The sequence below is a fragment of the Myotis yumanensis genome, unplaced genomic scaffold (genome assembly GCF_028538775.1).
Source record: "Myotis yumanensis isolate MYYU_CA2020_CCGP unplaced genomic scaffold, mMyoYum1.0.hap1 SCAF_15, whole genome shotgun sequence".
NCBI lineage: Eukaryota > Metazoa > Chordata > Mammalia > Chiroptera > Vespertilionidae > Myotis > Myotis yumanensis.
The window spans coordinates 23,152,527-23,161,168 of record NW_027223766.1 but is presented as its reverse complement, the minus strand read 5'-3'; the positions used below and the strand labels follow the sequence as shown (position 1 = coordinate 23,161,168).

Genomic DNA, 8,642 nt, shown 5'->3' with positions numbered 1-8,642 from the left:
CCCTTCTTGGCGCAATGTGTTTTAACCAAGGTCACCTCTCCGAGAAAGGTTGTTTCCCCAGGTAGGAATTTTTCCCTGAAGTTAGGGAGGGAATAAAACCCCTTAACTAAGTGCCAGGCGGGTAGTCAATCACTTTAACTACAAACAATCACGCTTAAGCTACATAATCTTTACTCCCTGGAATGGAGATAAGAAACGCCCTAAGCTTTGCAATAGAAATTGACAGGATTAAAATCGACTGGTATAAATACAGATGTAACAAGACAATAAACATCAGATCCTAACCAGAACTTGGCTGGAGATCCTGGCTAGAGGTCCTGACTAGGCTGCTGATCAACTGAAGGCTGTCTCCGTGTCATTCCTTCTTCACCGACTCCATCCACACCTTGGGGAACCCCTGGACCTGCTGGGGTTGGACCCCAGCATGCTAGTAAGTCCTAGAACAAAGATAAATGAAACAAACAAACAAACAAGAAAAAAGATCTGACTGAAAATATTTTTACACATTTAGAAGATGCTTTAATATTTGGATTTGAGAAATATTAAGTGATAAGAGCTCAATTATGAAATTTTGTAAAAATAAGATGAAAAGGCAGTCGCTAGCTAATAAGAGGCCTGGCGGCGGTCTGTAGTTGGGCCTGCCTCTCTGGGTGTTAAGACTTGCTGCAGCCTCGCCTGTCACCCCCTGATGACAGTGGGACTCTGTGGGTCAGGCTTGCCTGATACTGTCCTATGCTCCATGCAGCTGTGTGGCTTGCCTGCCAGTGTTTCAGACGGAGGTGAGCTGCTTGCTGGCCAAGGACAAAGCGCTAAGTGCTAGCTCCCTGTGCGGGTGGGAGTGGGAGGACGGCTGAAGGCAATCCTTTTATCCTTCTGGGCCGCCAGAACATCAAATCCTGACACCAATCTTTAATCACAAAAGTTAAACAGACTTAGTGGACTCAATTTTCAGTGATAATGAGCATCAGAAATCACATGGATTAATGAGTCCCATATGATCCCCTTCAGAATAATTTTATTTCTGGTTCTTAACAGGCACTGTGAACCAGCAAGGATGGGGACCGATTTCAGACTGACTATCCTCAGCCCCCCACCTTTGTCAGAGCTATATAAGACCACCTTCATGGCACTGACTGTGGAACCAATGCCAGAAAAGACCAAGGTAAATGGGAGGGGCAGCAACCCTTTACCCTTGATTGTCATTGAAGGTGTGCCACTTCTCAGCCAAAGGTACGGAGTGAAGAAGAAAGGCAAGTTATATAATATTTTTCCCCTGAAAGGCACAGCCCTTTGTCTCAGTTTTTTGCTACTGAACCCCCAAATCCCTGTCTTGCGTTCATGACTCCTCACCCCTCTCCACCGTCTGAAGGACTGGGCAACTTGTAAGTATTCAGCCAATAACTGAATGGCTGACTGCACCAGTACCTCTTCCGGGCCTGACACCAATTAGAGGCAGTAAACACGGCCAATAGGTATTATTGGGGTCCTATGAAGTGATACATCTGAAAGAAGAAAAGAGAAAAAGACAGAAAAGCAGAAGGTGAGGACTTAGCCTTGTGCTTCTGTCCATGTACATATCATGTTTAAAAAAGAGCAGTGGATGCAAATTTGAGAGATGCTTCTTATTTATTTATCTAACAAATCCATTTTATTTATTTTCAGTTAAGTTTAAACCCTTGAGGGGTACAACATTACACGGATTCTATGTCCCCTAGCCTTAGCAGGAAGGTTGCTTCGGAATTTAGCACGAACCATGCCACTGTTTCCATGAGCACGAGTTTCCTTCCCCAGATGACTCTGGTTTTGTTCGGTTTGCCACCAGGAGTCACTGTGGTGTTCTTTGTTTTGTACACATAAGCACATCTCTTGCCTAGACAGAATTCTGTTTCATCTCGAGCGTAAACACCTTCAATTTTAAGAAGAGCTGTGTGCTCCCTCTGGTTCCGGAGACCCGTTCCCAGCAGCAGGCCTCCACAGGGTCCAAGATGGTGGAAAAGCCAGGTGCTTCTTTAAAAAAACAGGTGATAGGGATGCTTGACTTTCTGTAGCAAAATAAACACAGATGGCAATCTTGCATCCACATGGTCACCCGACATACATGAATGAAAGGGCTATAGCAAAAATATTCAAATGCATAACTGTCAAAAAGATCTGGCCAAAAATGGGTTAATCATCATAACCATAAAAATAAGTAAGTTTGTTTAGTGAGTGGTTGAGAACACATGGCCACACGGTTTTGAGTTGAGTCAAAAAGGATTTTAGGCCCCATTTCTGGCTCTATACCCACCAACTGTCAGACCTTGGGCAAGCTACCTAACTTCTAGAGCTTCAGTTTCCATGCTTCTAAAATGGGGATAATTAGCCCTAACAGGTTTGGCTCAGTGGATAGAGCATTGGCCTGTGGACTCAAGGGTCCCAGATTCGATTCCGGTCAAGGGCATGTACCTTGGTTGCAGGCACATCCCCAGTAGGGGGTGTGCAGGAGGCAGCTGATTGATGTTTCTAACTCTCTATCCCTCTCCTTTCCTCTCTGTAAGAAATCAATAAAATATATTTTAAAAAAATAAATAAATAAAAGGGGGATAATTGTACCTGCCCCCTAGGATTTTTGTGAGGATCCAAGAAGAAAGTCGGTTATTCTTTATTATACTATTTCATCACCTAGAAAACTTCTTTAAGATGAAAGAAAACCCTGCTCTTCACATCGACTAATAACTGAGAATGGTGTTTGGCACATCCCAAGTTCCACAAATGTTATCACTCTATATAGATCAATCTATGATTACATATCGAATACCAAAGCAAGATTCCTAAGGAAAGGACTTGCTGGGAGTCTCAAACTTATTTGGCGAGACCTTTCGGACCTTATAGGCTGTATCATCTTACCTGCTGCTTGTGTTTATTACAAACATCTGAATTTCAGCTTCATCTTTACATTTTAATTATTTATTCAATCACTTTTAAGTGAAATTTGTTTAATTATAAAAATCAACAATTTAAATGCTAACATTTTAAATAATCAAAACTGAATTCACTGCAGACATCCACACAGCTACCTGTTTCACTTCTGGAGAGAGCTATTCTTTACGCTGATTTATGATGGGTGAGTGTGAGGAGCCTGGGAACAGTTGTCATCTGAGAAAGCTGCTACAATATTTTTAAAATTTCCTTGTTTCTCTTCGCTTTATAATACCAAAAAAAGAGAGGGACAAATCAAATTAGTATCATCTGTATAATAAATTTATTTAACATCAAATCTGGTCTAGTGGAAATCCCTCCATCCCTCTAATGAGGAATGAGGTCATGTCTCCCACAATAAATCATGTCCATTAAACTGATCTTCTTTTCTGGATGCTTTCCTTCTTTCATTTGTTTGTCATTTCCAAGTCTCTAATTCTTGTTGATTGCTCAGTTAAATGAAATTACTGACTTTTTTTAATGTTGAAGAGGGCATGTAACTGAAGCTACAAAATATTACCTATATCAACACAAGCCTGCTCTTCATTCTACAATAATTTTCCCCCTTCAATTTTTTTAAAAGGCAAATACCGACTTAATTTTACTCAAAACTCTCCAAACATTTTCGATTTTTGTGTGTGCATCTTTTATTTCATGCGTGTCTTCTCTCTTTTGCCATTTTCTATTCCTTTGATACTAGGAACAAAATAGGAAAGTTGGTTATAGTTTATTATACTATTTCATTACCTGGAAAACTTATTTAAGATGAAAGAAAACCGTGGAGTAATAACTGATTGATCTCCATACATTTCTTTACTGCTCTCATTTTCCTTTACTCCAAAATTACACCCGGAAAGATTACAGCCCTGCTTAAGTAACTCCCACATATTTTCAAAGACAAGCTGAGAACTACGATGTCCTCTAGGGCTCTTAAAAGGTCTCGTCTACTCCCAGGTCTTGAGATGGGATCCCTTACAGAGGAAATATCAGGATTCTAAGTCGAGGATCAGAATCCGAGTTATTTTAACAAACTGAGCAAACGTGGAAAGCTACCAGTCCAGGGTCGACTTTTTACACATGTGGAAACTAAGACCCAAACAGGCTGTACTGTCCAGAACAAGGCTATTTCATATACTTACATATATAAATATATATAATTTATATACATATAATTTGCTTAAAATTCTTAAAGAATATTCAGATGAATTATCATAGATCCCAATGAAAGAGATCTTGAAGACAAAACTACGCCGTGACAGTTGGCCTTTTTCAACTACAGCAATACATAGAATCTTCAAGGAAGGAGATCTTTATGCCAAGCACCGTGGTTTTATTCCCTTGTTGGTAATGAGTCTGTGTTTTGAAACGGCACCTCTGCGCCATTCTTAAATCTGTCGTCTCGTAAACGTTCCGCTTTCCCACCACGCTGTTCCCCACCGCGGGGACGCCGGGCTCTGCACCCATGTTGACTGTGGCGGGCGGCGGGCGAGGACAGAGACGGCCGCGACAGACAATGTCCTGCATTCACCGTGGCCTCGGCCAATCACAGGCCGGCGCCTCCCGGCCCCGCACGGCGCCACCGGCCACGGCTCGGCCGCAGGAAAACCTGGCCTCCGGGCAGCCATCTGCGGCCACCCCCGGCCGGGCGCGCCGCTCCCACGGCGCCCACCGGGAGGAGGGGGTAGCGGCGGCGGCGCGCGGCGGCCCCGGGGGGCCGGGGTCGCGCACAAGGGCAGGACGCACCGCCCCTCCGGCTGCACGCGGCGCTGTCCCTTTAAGACGAGCCTCCTCGCGGGGCCTGAGAGCGCGTCGGCAGCCCCGCCGCGGAGGGCAGAGACATCCGGGCTACCGGGCTGGCGACGGCGACGGCCCCTCGGGTGGCTCCCAGTCCCCGCGGGGCGCCCGGGTGGCCGTGGCTGCGGAGTGCCGCCCGGGCCAGAGAGGCTTTCAGCGCCCCGCCAGCCTCCACCCCGCTGCGCCCCGCCGCCGCCGCCCGCTCGCCCCCACCTCGCGAACGCCCGGGCAGGGACACCGGGGCCGGCACGCGGGTCACGGACGCTCCGTCCTCGGAGCCGCGCCGCGCGCGCCCGAGCCGGTCCCGGGACGCCCCGCCTCCTGCGCGTGCACAGGGGGCGGGGCGCCCAGGAGGCAGCCAATCAGCGCCGGCCGGCCAGGGCCCGCCTCCCAAGCCCTCGCGGGGGACCGTGCGGGAGGGAAAACTTCGTGGGGGGCGCCGCGCGGGGACGCGGCGAGCAAGAGCCGGAGCGCCCCGGGGCCGGGGAGCTGGCGCGCAGCGGGCGGGCTACGACTCCGCAGCTCCGCCAAGTGCAAGGGGCGGGCGCGGCCGTGAGAACCGGCGCGGACGGGCGGGCGGGCGGGCCAGCGGGAGAACGGGGAGGTGCCGGGAGCAGGTGGTGCGGCCGGAGGGGGGCGCGGGAGGGGCGGTGCCGGGGGGCCGAGTAGGCGCCTCCGGGAGGTCGGGAAACCGGTGATGAACGCGCCGAGCGAACGAGCTTCAGGCCAGAATCTGTCAAGAACTGTTTGTGCCGCACAGAGAACGTGAAGAACGTGTGTACTTACGGGTAGAGATATATTCTAAAATGCACCTCTGCCCGAGTTTTCTGTTGGTGGTGTTTTTAAGGGAAGTGGTTGTATATGTTTACTTTCTAGTGATATTTATTAAAATTGAAAGTTGACCACATAATTTTTTTTTCCATGGGGTTTGGGAAAAAGGAACACAGACGTTGAAAAAGAAAACCTGTTTCTGTGACCTCCTCCTCTACCTAACATGTGAGAGGAGTAGACGTCAGCCATCGGGTGCATTGCGTTCATGTGCAGAGTGGAGGGGTGGTGCTGGCCGCCTGGACGTCACGGTTCACCTCCAGGAACAAGCCCTTACCCCAAGGTCCCATTTTTCCACCTGCAACATGAGAGCAGTGAACCCCGAGTCTGCCTCGCAGCATGCTGCGTGATGAGTTGGTGATTTGGTGTGTATTTGGAGAAAAGTGGCACACCAGCACTGTCCCGCCCCGGGGTGGGCCCCCTGGGGAGCTGTCCCGGCCACCTGCCCTGTGCACCCCGGACCGGCTGGGCCCCTCGCAGAGCTCATCCTGCTCGCAGACCACGCCGCCCTTGCAGTCCGGGCGTATTTACGAGTGACTTGGGTGCCACCGAAAGCTCGTCCTCGATGTGTGTGTACTCAGCGGAGCTGCACACCTTCCCTCCAAACTTTCCGTGTTTCCCGTTTTAGCAACGGCATCACGACAACTTGGCCACGGGCCCCCCCACTTCATCCTCCAGTCACTAAGCCCCGGATCCGTCCTCCTCCGTGCAACCTGTCGCCGGTGGTCGCCCCTGCCGCGCTCGGCCCCTCCTCGCGTGCAGGCCACCAGCGTCGCCCCCTGGACGGCTGCAGGTACCAGCTGCATCACCCAGGTAACCTCTCCGCGTCGGGGCTTTGCTCCTCGCCCCTCCCCCGCCTCCCGCCCCTTCCTCCCTACCAAAGCTCGATCTTTCAATCAGATTGTTTTAAAGTGAGTCAGATGATGTTTCTCTCGTTTAAATCTTTTAGGGGATCTCTGTGGCCTCCGGGTAAAACCCTATCTCCTTAAGTTTGCTGCATAAGGCCCTCCTAATCTCGTTTTCATTTACGTCTCCTCACCAGCGGGCTCTCCACCGCCGGCCAGTCCTCGAACCCCTCCTCGAGCAAGTTCCACATTCACCTGAAATGCTTTCTTTCGTCGCTCTAAACGTACCCGATCTTCCCGGCGCCGCCACACTCCCCTGTCTGTCTCCTACTTTCCTTGGAAGTGGCGGTCTCCCCTTCCCTCGTCTATTTATTTACCCAAAGTGAGGATTAGGGGCGCCATTGCATCCCTCCCTCTACAGGGCACCCAAAGCCTTACACGTGGTCGCCTCCCATCCTGCGCGAGTGTTAGTTACACCCCAGCCTTCGAGCAAGGGGTGCATCCTGCTCGCCATTGTTCCCAGTTCCCAGGATGGTCCTGGCAATACTGGTCGAAGACCAGTTACCCTTTTAGCATATACCCCGTGGGCACAGGAAAGCAAAAATAACTAGTGGCCCCTAGGTATCTACTAATAGATTCATTTTATATCGCTGTATTTTTCAGTGTTGAATTCCTCCTCTCTTAGCTATTCTATAAGAATAACGTATTTACACACACACACACACACACAATTAATTAATTTTACTTAAACCAATGCTGTGTTTGTCACAATTACTATAAATGTCTAATAGCAAAAATAGTGTGTGTGGATTGTGAAGTGAAATTCTGGAACAGTGCCTGGCTGTTCAATGCAAGTGGGCAGAAATGTTCCTTTTAAACTCAAGACTCTGAAACTTCAAAACTGAGCTGAAACTAATGCCCTCATTATGATCGAGGGAAGGAGTGGAAGGAAAGACTATTAAGCTCAGAGTTCTGGTTCCTTCTTTATTAGTAACTTTTAGGATAGCAATTATTGATGTTAAGAGCAGTCTGATACTGACTTAAAAAAAAAAATCCAGACACTCTTGATATTTTTCTTTTGTTTACAGGAGATGTCAGTGTCACAAATTGAATTTCTCATTTTCTTTGGGTTCACTCACAGCTAGCACTACTAACGTATGTGCATTTAGATCTGTACTATGTCTAAACACCGCCCTGCTACACACTTTGCAATAAAGTTAAACAAGAATTCTTTGTTAAGAGATGTAATATTTAGAGGGTAGGATAAGGGAATAAATCTTAACTACTACAAATTGTTTCCCTTCAGCCCTACTCTGAAGGAGATCCTTGTTGGTTTTCTCATTACTGTACAACTGTTCTGTTGACTTTGTTACGTTTTAGTGGAAGAAAGTAGAATTTAGTAAGAAATAAAAAAAAATTTAAGAGAAGAGAGGGAAAGTTTGTTTCTTTAGTATAATAAGCAAAACATATATGGGATTATATATGAGTAAAAACAAGTAATGTATTTAAAGTATTTAAGTCATAAAAATATGCATTATAATTATTTACTGTTTCTATAGAAAAGTATTTCCGTAATATGTATCATATCTGTCTATAGGACACACCAAATGATTATTATAAACATATTATAAGGGAAAAGTAAATGCTGGATAATAATTTAGAGTTTAGAAAACATTTTAGACACTAATTTGGCAAAAGTCCTGTAAATACATTTCCATTTTAGCAAACTTTTTTCAGTTTTTAAAAATCTTGCCCTGGCTAGGTAGCTCAGTTGGTTAGAGCATCATATACACCAAGGTTGTGGGTTTGATCCCCATTTAGGGCACATACAGGAGTCAACCAATGAATGCATAAATAAGTAGAACAACAAATCGATGTCTGTCTGTTTCTCAAATACATTTTTAAAAGTTGTATTTAAACTTTATGGAGTGGTGAAAAAAATTTAAAAATGTTGCCCTGGCTGGTGTGACTCAGTGGTTAGAACACCAGCCCATGCAACGCAGGGTCTTGGGTTCTATTCCCCGTCAGGGCATGTATGCATGTAAGTGGGTTGCAAGTTCAATCCCTGGCCTGGTTGGGGTGTGTGCAGAAGGCAACCAATTAATGTGTCTCTCTCACATCAATGTTTCTCTCCCCCTCTTTTCCTCCCTTCCTACCTTCCACTCTCTCTAAAAACAAGGGGAAAATATATCCTCAGGTGAGGATTAACAGCAACAA

The 8,642-nt window shown here is 47.1% G+C and overlaps 1 long non-coding RNA gene across 1 annotated transcript; it reads left to right on the top strand.

The window, feature by feature from the left end:
- Positions 1-5,426: 5,426 nt before the first annotated feature.
- LOC138993059 (uncharacterized) lies at positions 5,427-7,880 on the top strand. Its single transcript, XR_011468223.1, has 3 exons — positions 5,427-5,526; positions 6,209-6,393; positions 6,623-7,880. It is a non-coding gene; the product is annotated as an uncharacterized lncRNA (long non-coding RNA).
- The last annotated feature ends 762 nt before the right edge of the window (positions 7,881-8,642 follow it).